Genomic DNA, 16,800 nt, shown 5'->3' with positions numbered 1-16,800 from the left:
CATCATAGTCAGCCAATCACATAGGCTGCATCTGCAGCGCACTGGTATAAAGTATGCATGCACCCTTCAATCTGATTTTTCCCTCAAACTCTGCACCATTGGAGTTTACACTTGGGAATTTTAACTGACAAAATGATAGGGGCTGCTGCTGCTCTGCTACATCTGTATGTGCTAGAGGCTGAGGTGATGATGCTGATGCTGGCAATAGGTCCAGACTGAGAAGAAGAAGAGTGTTCAGGCCCAAAGTAACCTTTCAGGGGCTACATGAACTGGAGATTGTAGACTGCTACAGGGTCGATAGGGACATACTACAAGAACTCACAGAGCTCTGCTGGCCTCATCTCAGACCCAGAGCCAACAGAGAGGAACCCATTCCAGTGGAAACAAAGGTATGTGTAGCCTTAAGAATACTAGTTACAGGTACTTTTCAAAGACCTACTGGGAACATGATGGGGTCTGACAGGCATCCACATCCAGGGTACTCCACCAGTTCCTAGATGTCATGCAAACACATGCCAGTGAACCCATTTATTTACCCCGCACCCCTGAGGAGATGACCAGCAATATGCATCTCTTCCGCCATGTAGCACACTACCCAGAGGTAGTGGGTGCTATAGACTGCACTGATGTGCACTTTAAAGCACCACCTGGTGAGGAAGGTAGAGTCTACTTCAACTGCAAGGGGTATCACTCAATCAACTTCCAGGTCATGTGCAATGCCCAAGGCATTATCATGAATGTGTGTGCTGGCAGGCCTGGCAGTTATCATGACTCCCACATCTGGTATGCATCACAGCTGTACCAGACATTTGTCAGGGGGGTGCATCCCGTATGGCCATTTACTGGGGGATGCTGGCTATGTACTAGAACTGTGGATGATGACACCCATCAGAAATGCACACACACTTATACACCATAATGAGGCACATGCACAAACTAGGAACATTGTAGAGCATGTCTTTGGGCTGCTCTTGTCACTGTTCTGCTGCCTCAACATATCTAGTGGAACCCTGCAGCACTCTCTAGCTACATGTGCACACAGGTTCACAGTATGTGCCATGCTACACAATATAATCCTGCAGAAACAGCTGTGGCAGGAACATCACAGTGCAGGGACACACAGCCCTCCACCAGTGCCAAGGTCCCCACAGCCACAGGGGGACACAGAGGAGGAACCCCCTGAGCCTTTCCCTGTAGGCAGACATAGACATGCCCAGTACACCCTGGCCTTGGCAAAGAGGCAATGCATAGCACATGCACTGACAACCTTAGGGACCTAGGGACTGACACCTCACTCCAACTCACACACATAGTAAAAAGGATGCCAGCCACAACACACAACCTGCATCTTATCATGTCTAGGCTGTGTACTGTGTACATCCTACAGAGTCATCCCTGAAGCACTGTTCTCTCAACTGTTGTAGGCACAAGGTAAGTCACTCTTCTTTACAACAAATGGATTGTGTAGTAGACTGTGGTAGAATATGTGTGTACCTGCTGCATGTATGCAAGAGAATGGAGTGGGCTACTGGGATAGCCGCAGACAACTGACAGCTATGTGGGACAATGGGAACCCTCTGCCCAATACTGTCCACCCCATAATATGCAGTAGGCTCCAACCCAGCAAAACCCACTGTACTATCTGTGGAAATTACAAACACTGGGGTCACAGGACTGATGCTTGACTGTCTATCCTAGAGTCCCCTATCCCCAGCACACCTGTTTACCTATATAACTGCACTAACAGTATGTTTGCAAGGTAATACCAGCAAACCACAAAATCCCTGGGCTGTCCCAATCAACCTGGAGACCTGTACCAGTTCCCCAATATGCAGGGGTCAATGTGTTATTTATGTCTGTGTTTGGTAGTGTCAGGAAGTAAATTGCACTGTCTGGTGGCTGTTGTGCCTTAGTGGGCTAAGTATGTTACAGTGGTTGATAGGGTACATGGTTTAAGACTGGCTTTGTCTACTCTTTTGCATGTGAGCCAAACCTATGGTAGGAGTTCTACAGAATGTCCATATGTTAGTATTTGTTACTGCAAGAAAGCTGGATATAGCCAGAGACAATGGAGGGACAAGTGACCACAGATATGGACAGTACACAGCTCTGAGTAACCTAGATGGTGACTAGTAAAACAGTAGGTTGTAACAAGTCAGTGTAGCACCAGTATATAAAGGTTGTCATGTAACTATCAGTACTTACAACAAGTCAGTGGGCACCTTCCATAACTCACAAATGTATAGAGTTTTGCAGAATGTCCACATTTATGCCTCAAATATCTGTTCTGTTTGTCATAACATTGCAGTTGTCTGGCAAACTATTGGCTAATCAATAATGGTTGCTTTGAGAAAATGACAGACAATTCAGATGCAGACTTCATACCCATCAGAAAATGCATGCTAATACAAAACCATTATACCAACTGTCTACATTTGTAAGAGCAATATTAAAATCTTGTCCCCATGTTTGGGAGTGTGTCCCAACATTATATATGGCCCTGTCCAGATTTTTGACTGTAAGACTTTGAGAGGTATGAGCAACAGGTAGCCTTATATTAACAGTACAACACAAACTGTCTGAGGACCAAATCAGATGTATGGGTCACAATGTTGGACAACTTACAAAACAGGGACAGTCAGAGATGTGAAATCTGTAATCCTGTGTGTGGTGTTACATCTCTTTCCCCAGTTATAGCATACCTACAACTACATAGAGCAGTAACTATGGACAAAGCCAGAAACTGGAGCAGGGCAGAACAAAGGCCCACATATAAGGAGAAGGAGGGACTACTGCCCAGACAAATGTAGAAAGTGCAGAATAGAACAGTTCGTGCAGTAGCATGGGTTCCCTGTTGTGTATAGAGTTGGTAACCAAAATGTCTGTCAGTGGTTTCTCACATCAAAGTATAATGATCTGCCACTGACATACCAAAAAATCACAGTGCTATGTAAAATGTACCAGATATATTATGCAAAACTCTGTTCAGTCCAATACACTCTCTACACACCCTAGATATGGGTCACATAGTATAGACAGCACACAGCCAGGAAATCACTCAGGCATTATATCAGAGAGGTGCTGGACTGTTTCATCAGGTTCAGCAGACAATTGACTGTAGCACATAAAATTCTGGACTGGAGTACAGGTAGGTCTGGCCTGGAGACCGATTGTAAGTATTAATGGTGTGATGTCCCTGCATTGGGCCAGTAATTAAGGAAGCTCAATCCTCACCACTAGCACCAGTGAGGGATGTGCACAGTCAGGGGCTGGTTTCTCCCTCTTTCTCCAGATCCCCCAATAAGACTGCCCACTGGCACAGCTATAGAGTTAAGATCTCAGCTGAGTGGTCAAGCCAAAACCTCCAGCACCCTCTCTGTCCAACCAGTGCTTCATGTCTCTGTCCAAGTAGCTCACACACACACACACACACACACACACACACACACACACACACACACACACACACACACACACACGCAGGCATGCACACACACACACACACACACACACACACACACACACACACACACACACACACACTTTGAGATTTGATTTATATACAAACACACAGACACTCCCAGGGAAGGCTGGCACAGGTTCATTAGCTATACCCCCCTTTTACCCAGATTATAAGGCAGTACCAGCTGCCACCAACCACTCTTATCAGCTAGTATAAGGCCCTTCCCAAAGGGTGACCAATTCTACTGTGTAATGATACTATTATCCAAATAGTAAGTGTGTCCAAGACTTTTAAGGCTATCTAGGAGTGGCCTATACAGTGTCACCAAATACATATGCAAGTACACTAAGAGCTTAAATACCTCTAAATAAACCAGTCACAATTAAAAGGTTTAAATATATTTAATAATAAATAACAAAAGAACAAGACAATACTCAATAACTCAACACAGTGACAACAGAGTTCAGAATCACAGGAAATACTTTAAAACAACATTACAGGACAGTCTCAAATAAATTCAGAAAACATCTAAGCTAATCTTTACTGTATTCCTATCTATATCTAAGAGATACTATGCCCTAAATGACTTACTTACAGAGAAAGACAAGTGCTGACGAAAGGATGTTGTCAGATCCAAAGACAAATACAAAATGCACAAATTCACTCTCTGAGACAGTTTTTAAGTTATTATCAAACATCTCTGCTGGGTTATCTCAGATTACATCATTCTTTGTCACCTCTGCCTTCAGTTCCCAGGCTTACAGAAACTTAAAATTCAGCTCATCTGTGTCAAAAATACTTATCTCTCAGACGTTTGTCTGGAAATGGAAGTTATAAAACAGTTAAATCACTTTTACATTTGAAACCTGTAATTGTTTCTGTTTCCAGACAATAGAAAGAATTTCTAGCTGCAGACATTCTGTCTCCTAGCTGAGATAAACACCATTGTAAACAATTCACTTATTTTCTTAGAGTTTGCAAGTTAATTCTGTTCTTTTCCATTAGGGTACACTGTGGTTACATTGAAGCTCAGCACATGACATACAGTTTAACACACACTTCTGCATCAGAAGTTTAATACACACATAACATATAGTTGTCTTACATTTGTAAGGCAAGCCTATGGATCATATTAATATTCACAAATGTCATAGAGTTATTTACAAAATTCCAGCTAGCTGGGCTGGCAGCCTTCGCAGATGGTCATACTGGGCATGCTCCTACACTTAGTTAATTTCATTCCATGTATGAACCCACATCTGACTAAAGAACTGTGATGCCCATCTATCTCTGTGCATGTACCTTAACTGTCTTTCCCTATCCCCATCAGACATGGTTACCATTATCTATCCGTATGTGGCACATATAAGATATATCTGGAGCTGTTAAGTTTAATATAGATACATATATATAAATATATATATATCTTTCATATATTGAGAGGCAGACAGAGGGGGAGAGAGAGAGAGAGAAAGATAGAGAGATAGAGAGAGAGAGAGAGAGAGAGAGAGAGAGAGAGAGACCCAGAAATGCATAGAGTGATTTTGTGTTGCAGCCAGTCATACACCAACTGTAACCAGTGGTGCATGCAAATAGTATACTGAGCTCTATGTGTAATAGTAGGTAGGTAGGAGTTCTCATCTCACATTAGCCACCTTGTGTGTGTGTGTGTGTGTGTGTGTGTGTGTGTGTGTGTGTGTGTGTTTGTGTATGTATTCCTCATACAGCAGAATACACACAACAAACAGGCCTATGTCTGTGCAATGGTCCCTCATTGTATGGCCCTGTGGCTACTGTCCTCTACAATGGTGGCCTCCCTGTCAGCAGCTACTGATGTCATCCACCCCAACAGCAGTGGCAAACACTATCCAAATGCATCAGCTCCATGGCACATGTGATAACTATGTAGCATTATAATGTGTTATACAGCTCTATAGGTAGTGACTGTAATCCCAGCAAAGGTAACTCAGTGAGTGTGTGTGTGTGTGTGTGTGTGTGTGTGTGTGTGTGTGTGTGTGTGTGTGTGTGTGTGTGTGTGTGTGTGTGTGTGTGTGTGTGTGTGTGTGTGCATGCCCTCTTGCAGCAGTGCTGCTGTCTTCCTTGTATTTGTGCGCAACAGTTATTCCATTTTAAGGCCTATGCAAACTTGTTAATTCCCTCAGTGGCAATCTTTACAGCACCTGCAGATGTCATCCACCTGGCTAGTAGTGTCCAACACTACAAAAACATATAAGGTCCATGGCACATGTCATATGTATGTAGCGCTATAGTATGTACAACTAGACAGGTAGGAGTTCTGCTCTCAACAAGGGTGGATCGTGAGTGTGTGTATGTGTGTGTGTGTGTGTGTGTGTGTGTGTGTGTGTGTGTGTGTGTGTGTGTGTGTGTGTGTGTGTGTGTATGTGTGTGTATAGGTATATCCACTTGCAGCAGTGTGACTGTGTTAGGCCCAATACCTGTCTCATCATGCAGGTTGCAGTCCATGTTTGGTCAGGTGTGTCCTGTGAAAATAACGAAAATAATACATAGGTCCCAAGAGTGTAGGACAACTAACATTTCCTATGTGTGGAATAGTTGCATAAACCAGTCATTTTACATCAGAAACATGGCATGTTCTGCGACATAACATAACCTATGGAAATGCTTAAAAAATAAGATGCCATATTGGCAGACCAAGAGAAGTCCTGTCCTTTGCATTTGCCATGGGTATGGTTTGTCCTGCCCATTGTCATGATACTACCAGACATATCTGCCATTGGGCATTCGTTAAGGTGGCAACCCTACTCTGTGTTGCCTATGTGTGTTCAATATGTGTACATGTCAAGGCCATGTGGGTAGCCGGTGCCCCTACATAACCCACATGTATCTAGGCACCACCCAAATATGGTGGTACTGACTAAGGCTGTGGCGACTGTAAGTTGTGTGCTGTCTGTCATTGACCCACCAAATGATGTTAAAACACTTACATCATGTACAGACTGGTGCCAAGGTCCTGGTGTTATGCTAAATGCATAAAAAGTACCATCATCCCATATGACAATGACACGGCCCCACTGTTTGGCATATCAGTGGCATCCCCATAAGCACACAACCTGTGTTGAGAGATTTGAGTACTCAGTTTGATAACAATGTTGCATTCAACCATTATGTAGTGGCAGTGGTCAGAAAGGCTGTATACGTGGTGCAGCTCATTGGTAAAGGGAGTTCATCCAGAAAAAGGCGGACATTACCTCTGTATAGTCTTCAGCCAGTAGAACAATAATTTAGCACAAAGGCCCATTTGATATGTACCTATCCAGACATCTGCAATAACTGGAAAGGCCATGGTAATAACCACAAAGGTAATCCATGGCCTCCAACACCTGCCCCATGCAGACAGCCTCTAATTGGTAGTGCCCCACTTGGCATCAGACAGATTGCCCAGAGATGGGCTGTGGCATGCCTACAACCCAGTGTTGGACCCTGCCCTTTAACAACTGCCCCATATATGTGAGTCTTCATCCCGTGCATTATCAGCACAACAGGCCTGAATCTGATAGGCAACATCAACAAAACCTGCCGGACAGACAGGTGTGTCTCCCAGAGGCTGCTCTGTCTCAGGAATGCACTTCCCATACATGTCAGAGTACCATGCAGACACTCATCAAGTGCAACCATGATGAGTGGATGTTATACCATGACTCTGTCCCAGGCATCCCATCTGTTTTCCTCAATGACTAGGAAACAGGTGCTGATAGATGATGCTGTTGGGGATAAACTAATGGCTAGGCTTGTTATGGTCCCAGGGCCATTACTGTAGTAACTTTCTATGATCGTATGAACCTATGATCTTACTGAACTCCCAGGTGATATGTATCAAGAGTAGCATGCTGTGTCAAGGGGTATGCATGCAAGATTATGCTGTCTGCCCCCACTTTCCCTGACACACTATCCTACACATACACACCTAGTTAACTGTGCACATGTACAGCCATACCTTGGTGACATCACATTCCTGCATTACTACAATGCCATCCTGAGCCACTGTATTGGCAACAGTTCCCCATTGCATAGACACACAGACACCTGAAACAGAAACAGAAAAGGTCTGGGAGACAATGATCAGTCAGCAATACTAACACCAAAGCACCATCATGGAACAAAGGTACATGCACTGTGATGTGTACTCATGACACATGCCAGCAGACATCCACTTTACAGGGCATAACACTACTGCACTACTGTCAGTAACTGTACTATAGTCACCCTGAGCAGCAGACACATATTAGCATGTCCCTGCATCAATGGAACGGATGATAGGGATGTGGCACAGGTATCATCACATGCACAGGGTGTGGTGTGGAGTTGACAGAGGCCTAGGATGTGCCACACAGTGGACATCATGTGTTTGTGTCTGTGTGCATGTGTGTGCATTTGTGTGTGTGTGTGTGTGTGTGTGTGTGTGTGTGTGTGTGTGTGTGTGTGTGTGTGTGGAGGGGTGCTGGTTAGCTGGGCCATGGAGAGGAGCTGTGTGTCTCTGGTGGTGACCTGCATGTGACATGTGTATGTGTGTATGTTTGTGTACACAGTCAAGGCACGTGCTAGCCTTACACAAGGGTATGTTGGACAGCTGTGGAACATACATGGCAGAATGTACAATTCACCATCTCTGGACACAAACACAAGTACTGGGCCTACCAGGAGTGTCACTGGCATCACCATGACCAGGGTCAGATGTGATGCTACTTGCTGATGATGACTGGTGTCTGCTGGGTCAGAATCCCTAGTGAGACCACCCAGGACCACGTGCCCATTGTCTGCCACATTGTGGTGTGTACAGCACCCCCCTTTGGTACTGCTGTTTGTACTGCCACTACAGGAATATGACTGTGAACAGCCACATGGGCTCTCAGCTGATGTTGTTGCTGACCTAAGTCCACGTGCCAATGCACTACTCCCACCACTTTTCCAGCATAGACATTGCACAGTTAAGGAGTGACAATGTCTTACCCCACTGTCTATCCACTACATTGATGAAATGATGTAGGGCATCATCAATGCCTTGGATGGAGTGATGGAGTCATGGATGCCAGGCAGTGATGCATCCATGCTCCTGAGCATCTGCCTTGTGTTGCGTTCAGGACATGCCTGTGACTCCAGGATGGACTGAAACATGTGCCTGGTGTCACGTGCTGTGACACCTCTGACACGTGCTGAATGGCCAGCAGTACTCTTTCTAGCACCCCTCTTGATCTGCCTGTGTGGGACCTCACCAGCTGCCTTGCAATGGCTACTGTCCACAGTCATAGATGCCATAGTCGCCACACTCTCCTGTTTGATGCCACCACCCTCAGACTGTCCAATATCTCTGGCCACAGGGGACTGGATGTATGTGAGCTTACTGACTGTGTGTGGGGACATTGGGGGAGGAAGTGGGATGTCAACACATGGCACAGATGCAGCCCCAACACCACCTGTGCTTCACTATGGTCACCATTATCACCAGAGTCTGATGAGATGCTGACATCAGGATGTGAGGGGGACACACTCCAAACCCCATGGTCACCTGTGAGGAAGAAGACAACATGACTACATTACTCCCTGCTCTATTATGTCTGCTGCTCCACAAACACACACACACATACAGCTGAGGTGCCAGAACTGCATTATACATACCACATCATATTACTGATCCCATGCACAAAACAAAAGCAGAACATGACAGACACAGACAAGACAGGCCCTTAACAAATGCAGTGCAGCTATGTCCAGTTAATGTTGCTAGTAGTGTACACCTGTGAGATATATGACATGTCAGTGTATGTGTTGGACTCTCACCTTTAATACAGTGCACCCTTTTCCACCATACTAATGCCCCCCATATAGCAGACTGCCTAGACCATCACAAAACTATGTGTGAATATGTTACAGCTCCTGCAAATATGCTACTGTGATTACCAATGTAATGCTCTGCAGTGAGCCCCCAACTTAACATACAAGTATTGTGATATGGCTAAGCTTAACAGTTGTGTCCATGGCAAACTGACATCCCTGAATGGGTTCACTTTATAATCCCGAAATATCAAATTTCAGAATTTTGAGATCATAAAGCCGAAACCTTACAATCCCGAAACCCCAGAAGTGCAAATTTTAAAATTGCGAATCCTACACTAACCATACACCACACACATACACATACATACACCTTCCCCCACACAAAAACACACAAACCTACACTACATACAAGCAGGTGAGTAAGCCCCTTGCACCCCCATGTTGGGGGCTGCGCCCCTCACATCCCCCTACTTAAATATACTAACTCCAAGGTCACACTACACAGACAAACACACAAAAACACCACCACACACCTACATTCCCCTCGCACAAGCACATCACAGTCACAACACACACTGACACACACTAAAGTCCCTAACCAAAACCCTTAAACATAAATACTTACCTGAACTTCCACCTCTCCATTCACATACCGCAACACTAGAAGGGCTACTTCAACATCTCTGAACTTCAGGATTTTGAAATTCGCGCTTCTGTGGTTTCGGTGTTTTCACCTTTCTACTTTATAATCTCAGGATTCTGAAATTCGATATTTCCGAATTTTGTGATTATAAAGTGTTCCCCCCGAACATGCTTAAGGTATAGATGACCCATGACAATACAATTGCACACTTACTGGCTACAGGATGCTAGACTCCGGCCACAGTAGAGGTACCTATGGAAATGTGGGGAAGAGGTACTGTCAGCAGACACAAATGTGGCATTTCTGCAGGATCATATGTGCATATATTAACATGTACAGTATGAACCGTGATTCCACCCACATTACGGGCATTCTCAATATGTGTGCACATGTGTGTGTTATAAACCGCCCCCCCTACAAATGCAGAATAAACTGACATCTGTGTACAGGTATGCAGAGGCTGCCATTATGACTGCTACAGTATTAATACGATGACCACAGGAGGCTTATCTGGATGGTCTTCTGCTGTGGAAGCTGTGCCACCCGTCCATGACATATGGTGTGATGGATCTTTGTGAGCTTGTGGCTGGACCCAGGTTTGCCAGGAACTCCTTTGTGGCTGAGAGTGGTTGTAGTGTTGTAGGCCCTCCACCAGTGCCAGCACATTCCCAGCCACAGCTGCAACCCTTTTCCATGCATTATTTATCATGTCTGTGGCACGGTGTTGGACCTGCTCATAGCTCCTTTCCTGTTGCCCAACATGATTCACTGATGCCATGAGGTCTGCCCAGAGTGCAGCACATTGTTGCTGATTATGGTGACTCCTCCACAGCAGGATCTGTTGATGGAGTCTCAGTCCATCCAGTATGGCAGTATTCGCTGTGTCTGAAAATGGTGGGTTCCTACTTCTGTACAGCACACTCTGTACATCCACATTTGCCAGCAATATCTTCCACTAACTCCCACATCATACCCCACCATTTACCATCACAGTATGCATGTGGCTATCAGCAACATAGTGCTAATACATCATGCATTGCCCTCCCGATCTTGCTCTTTCCTGCTACTTGCTAGATGTTCTCTCAGGTGTTCCACTGCATTTTACTGTTGCACCTATTACTGATTGTTTATAGCCTGTCTAGATTGTACGCAGTGGTGTCAGCCTCCTACTCCTGTTTTAAGCACCTGGGCTGTAGGCCTACCCCTTCGGTCTCCCTGGTCTTCATCCCTCAGAGTCTGGAATATATGGCTGCACAATGTCCCACAGTTTCCCCTGCCAGTCATGTTGACATGGGCATCCTGGCGCAGTGTAGCAATTGCCTCATGCATGCAAACAGCCATCTATAAACACCAACAAGGAACACAATTTGTGAGAGATGCAATAACATTAGTAACATACACTCCACATTCTCTCCCTGTCAAGGCCACATATTTGGAACTGAACAGGCTGTCATTGCAATTAGCACACCTCACACACCATCCACACCTACACAACATGCACCAACATATGCATAAGTATGCAACATACGCATCACCATAAATAAAACATATAAGTCATATGAGACTCCATTGTGAGGCACACAGATGTGCCTCACACCAGGCTGTATGTGAAGAATGTTACAGTTACTTGTCAGCCAGGTGCCCGAATCTGCCATATGACATACGCACTGCTTTCTCTCAACAACACATACTGTCATGAGTGTGTCACAGTCCATGTTGGCATGCCTGACCTGACATGTACCTCCCTGGACTGTGTGCAGTGTGACATGACTGAGCACAATGTTTATGTGTCCCAGACAGGTATGTCCCTAGCCTTATGCAGCATTTTGCTGTCACCAAGAGTGATGCTGCAATTCAATCAGGACATGCTTGACCTTAACAATTGGCTTGTGATCCTGTGCTATTCCAGGGGGATCCAGTACCTGAGAGCCTGGGATGATATGATCAACAGACCATGATGCTTTGCCAGAGATGGCCTCCATCTGTCTCAGCTGGCCTTCATGCATCTGGCAATGGTTCTTGCCACCTCCATAGTGCCTTTATTAGGAGATGGGGTGAGATTAACACTACCAACATACAACTGTGGGCACATCACACAGTGAAGGCCATGCTGCTCAACACTAGGAGTCTAAACATGAATTGCAAGCATTCATAGCCCTGGGAAATGCTGACAACCATGCAGTCAAAGACACATGGTTCAAAGCTGCAGAGAGCACCCGCCCTTACATGGTCACCCATCCTATCATACAGTCAGACCCCAAAATGTGGGTGCTGAAGCCATGGGACGTAGGGTGTCACTATATATGAAAGACATACACACCTCCAGGTTGCACAGACAGTAAGATGCATAGGGGACACTGCATGTGCAGTTCACTATTGCCAAGACACCTATCCACATCATAGTTAGCTACCAGCCCCCACATGTGACCAGGAAGCACATTCTGCCTATATGGACCTGATTAACTGTATCAGGATTCAGGTTCGTACCCTGATCCTGGGTTACTTGAACTACCCAAACATGCATTGGAAGACCTACTCATGCCAGCACATAAATGGCCAGAGATCCATCAACACTGGAAATGCAAACACCTGGGAGCAGCTAGGTGCTATGCCCACATGTGGTGAAGGTCTGTTGGAGTTGATATTAGACAAAACAGGTAACCACTGCAGAATCCTGACAGTGTCATTCTCCATGGTGAAAGCAACCATAAAGGGGTCTCATTTGCAGTCACCATCCCCCCACAATACCAATCTAGCTAGGGTCAGACATTCATATAACTCCAAAGTTGAATACAGCCTCCTATGTGGTATACACAACTTTGCAGCCCCCACCCCCTTCATAGGAACTGGCAGCAATATCCACAAATACACAAAAGTGGTATATGTGCATTTGTATAGATGCATGGAGTCATGTATACCCGGCAGGACTACATCCTCCTCTGCAAGGATATGTACACCTGTCTGGTGGACATTCACAATAAATAGTGTCTATAACAGGGATGACATAATGCTGTCCAGGACAAAATAGGGGCAGATGCCCATTTGATGCAATGTCACCTTAGCCTGAACTGGCAAATAACATCACTACTGGAATCTTGCAAAGCAAATCCCCAGCCCACATCGGTGACATCCACTACAGACAATCGTCTCCCCTTCTTCACATATGTCTACAACAGCACAGGAATCACTCAGATCTGCTCAGTAATGGTGATCAAGGACAACAGATATACAAGTGCTGTAGGTATAGCATATGTGATGCCTGACAGATTCAGTGTAAGGTTCACCCCCTGTTCCCCCATCAGTACATCAGGACATCTCCAGTACCTGCCCCCTTCCCCTTATATGTAGGGAACAGATCACCACTGCCACCTCAAAGTCATGGTATACAGCCGCCATGGGAGCCTATCACATCACAGGGTGCATCCTACATGACCCCAAGCATGACCTTGTAGCACCATAAGGCACTGTATTCAACCAAAGCCTGAATACTGCCTCTGTCCCAGCCAAATGGAGGGCACCCACTGCTATCTCTTTACACTAAGGTGGGGCATCCATCAATCCAGCACATTATAGACCCATCAGCCTAAGTAGGCTGATCTGAAAACCATGGCACAGTTTATATGGAACCTCATTAACAAGACATTGGCAACCTCCACATACTCCATCACACACAGTTAGGCTTTGTCAAGGCAGGGATCATGTCTGTTACAATTGGTTGGCCTCTTTGACACAGCCACCAAAGCCATGGACAGTGGGTGACAGTGCACTCTGCCTACCTAGACCTGGCCAAAGACTTTGACAGTATTCTCTACTTGGCCTTAATAGATATACACTCCTACCTAGGCATCAGTCCATATGTCAGCAGATGGGTAGCACACTGGCACACTGACAGAACCCACCTAGTTCACATAGGAGAATACCCCCAAGCGGTAGACCCATAACTAGAGGCATACCTGGTGTTCTGTGTTTGGCCCTCTATTATGTGCAATGTACTCTTCTGAGGTGAAAGGCACAACCATTGGGCTATGGGCGACCATGTTGGCAGACGACTGAATGCTGGATGTTGTCACCTGATTCCCTAATGATGTGGACATTTGCCAAGAGAGTCTCATGCAGACATATCACTGGTGCCAGACACATGGCCTCAGGCTGCATACCACGACATGCAGCATCATTCCCTTTAGAGAGATTGATGTCCTCACATATTATCACAGAACTAACAACATCCTAAGCACACAATCAATCAAGAGGGTTATGTGCACACAGGTTCATGGCAACATGACATTTACCCGCCATGTTGTTTCCGTTGTAAGGAGAACCTTCTACATGACCCACCTCATACATAATGGTATGTCATTCAGGGACATGGGGGTCACAACAGCCCTGTATTCCCCCCTAATAAGGACCATTATTGAGTATAATGCTCCTGTGGTCATTTACTTGGCAAAGCACATGCAGCAGATGTGGAGATCACTGAGGTTCCCCAGCAGAGAATACCATGGCCTCACACATCTGTTATACACAGATTAGCCCATCCCTCTACCCAGTTTCAGACAGACTCCTTAGAGGCAACCTTTGTCTGGCATACAAGGCGATCACGGATTCCACCTTGATAGGACTGCTGCACAACTGCAAGTCAGGCTCCACTCTATTAACCCACAAACACACCCTCAACCTGGTGCCACATCAACAGGACTTGTTGGTGGGTCAGATGTGTGTCCCATGCGCTCACCCAGCTGTGGAATGGACACCCTGTCCACATCAGCTAGGGTAGCTATTTATACCTTTTCAAGTGAGATCTGGATAAGTGGATGGTTAACTGGACATACACACTTGGGATACCACCTGTGTCCCTGTTGGACTGGAGCATTGGGTGTTGACTTGACTACACATGGGCTAAACTCTGGGCTATGCTTGTGTAGGCGTCAGGGCCAATAGCCTAGTAGCCTTGTATGATCATAGATATACCAGTTATGGCCCTGTGTGCTGTGACAGCCACTCCCATCACTGCCGTCTACTGTGGTGTGTCCCCATGGGTGACATACCAGTACCATGTCATACATCCACCATCTGGCAAATAGGTGAGTGGTACCACAGGTGTACAGGGACAATCCAGCAACATCTGTGTTACACAATTAAAGTGAGCACTGCAAATGTGTTGTAGGGTATCCTCCTTGTGAGTGTTCAACATCTGCAGTACACAGATGTTTGCAAAATGTGTACATGTGCCTGATATATGTGGACCCTCTGCCAGACAAATGTGGATGTCTGGAAAATGGACAATATGTAATGGTTGTTACCAGACTGTGGGGAATCTGGCTGTCACACACCAGACACCTCAGAAAACAGTTATGGTACTTTACTATCTTGTACTGTATTCATCCCCTCACATTGCATGCCCAATATGTACACTCAGTTGCTGAGGTGGAGCCTGTGTCCCCCTGCTACTACTGGCTATAATCTGCTGTTTTGCTATAGGGGGTCAACAGGTATGCTAGCCATAGCTTTCAGGCAATGATATGCAGGTGTTGAGTACACAGTGATCTAGCCAGAGTACGTCAGGGACACATGGACAGTGTTTGAACTATGCCTGTGCGAAATTCACAGAGTGGGAGGAGCATACTGACAGTACATCATGTGATATGGCAGCTGTATCCACCACTACTGACTGTCACTATTGTCTAATACACAATCCAGTTGCATTCGTACATGAGCTGACCATTGCTGGGGGACTCAGGGGATGGAGCTGTGATCTGTGTCACTGCAAACAAAGACAAACAGGAAGCCTGTAGCTGCTGGAGAGCTGACTAACAGCAAAATGTAATTCCAAGATATTTACCACAGACCTCTATTGTTGTAATCCCTATTTCCCATGCCTGCAACCCCAACTTCCGATTAAATGGGGAATACTATTACATACCTGGTATAGTGCTGTACTCCTTCATGTGCAGAAATCCTGTGGTAGAATGCTGGGATACTGCAGTCTGTCATCATACAGAAAATCACAGACCTGTGTACCACATGCAGCAGCTTGCCTTTTGTAGGTAATGCTCATGAGCAGCTGATTGCCTTTGCACCAATCTGTTGCTCAGACTTGCTAATTGCATTCTGAACAGCTGGGTTGCATTTTCATTAGCAAAATTCATGAGAACACAGTGCTGTATTTGAGGCCGCCATGTAGACCTTTACCCTTTTCCTGGCCTGTGAGAAGGCCATTATCGAGGTGTGGGGACTACAGCATCACAGAGGTTAGGTTGAAAGACTGTTGACTGTTTGGATTTATGTGGTATGTCCACAGTTTTGCATGCTATGTTTGACCATTGTGAACAGACTGTCTGATTATGTGGCAGTTTACTGTTTAACAATGTGGGTTGAGGTCAGTAAGGAGACAGATGTGAGTGTCATACATCATTTGCATCAGAATATGCTGCAGTAGCTGCTGGTCTATCAGCTATATATGTTTGTAGGGGAAGACTTTGACACATGACCCTGTCACTTGACCATTTCACCCACTCCTTTATGTATGGGTGTTGTGTGAATTCCCTGTTCTAGGTGTTTGGGAGGTATGGTAGATCTGTAGCAGGTAGCTGAACATACTGGTACATATGTTGCAGGCTACAGCTGCTGCATTCTGCCCAGGAGTCATACTGGGGATTGCAAACACATTGTGGGACAGCAAGCTGTATATGTGACTGAGGGAGCAGTGTCAGGTTTGTTGTCAGAGCATAGCTAGGGTGAGGGTACACATAACAGTCCAAGTGAGTCATGTGCCTCTCGTACATATGTTATGGGATAATGCCATCCAGAGAGTGGTAGGCAACATTTAGGACACCTATACATATATGTAAAGTGTGTCCCAACCTACAGGCCTTTGATGTGC

This window comes from Protopterus annectens, chromosome 2.part1 (genome assembly GCF_019279795.1).
Source record: "Protopterus annectens isolate FY-2018-M chromosome 2.part1, PAN1.0, whole genome shotgun sequence".
Taxonomy (NCBI): Eukaryota; Metazoa; Chordata; order Ceratodontiformes; family Protopteridae; genus Protopterus; species Protopterus annectens.
Note: the sequence above shows the minus strand (reverse complement) of the source record.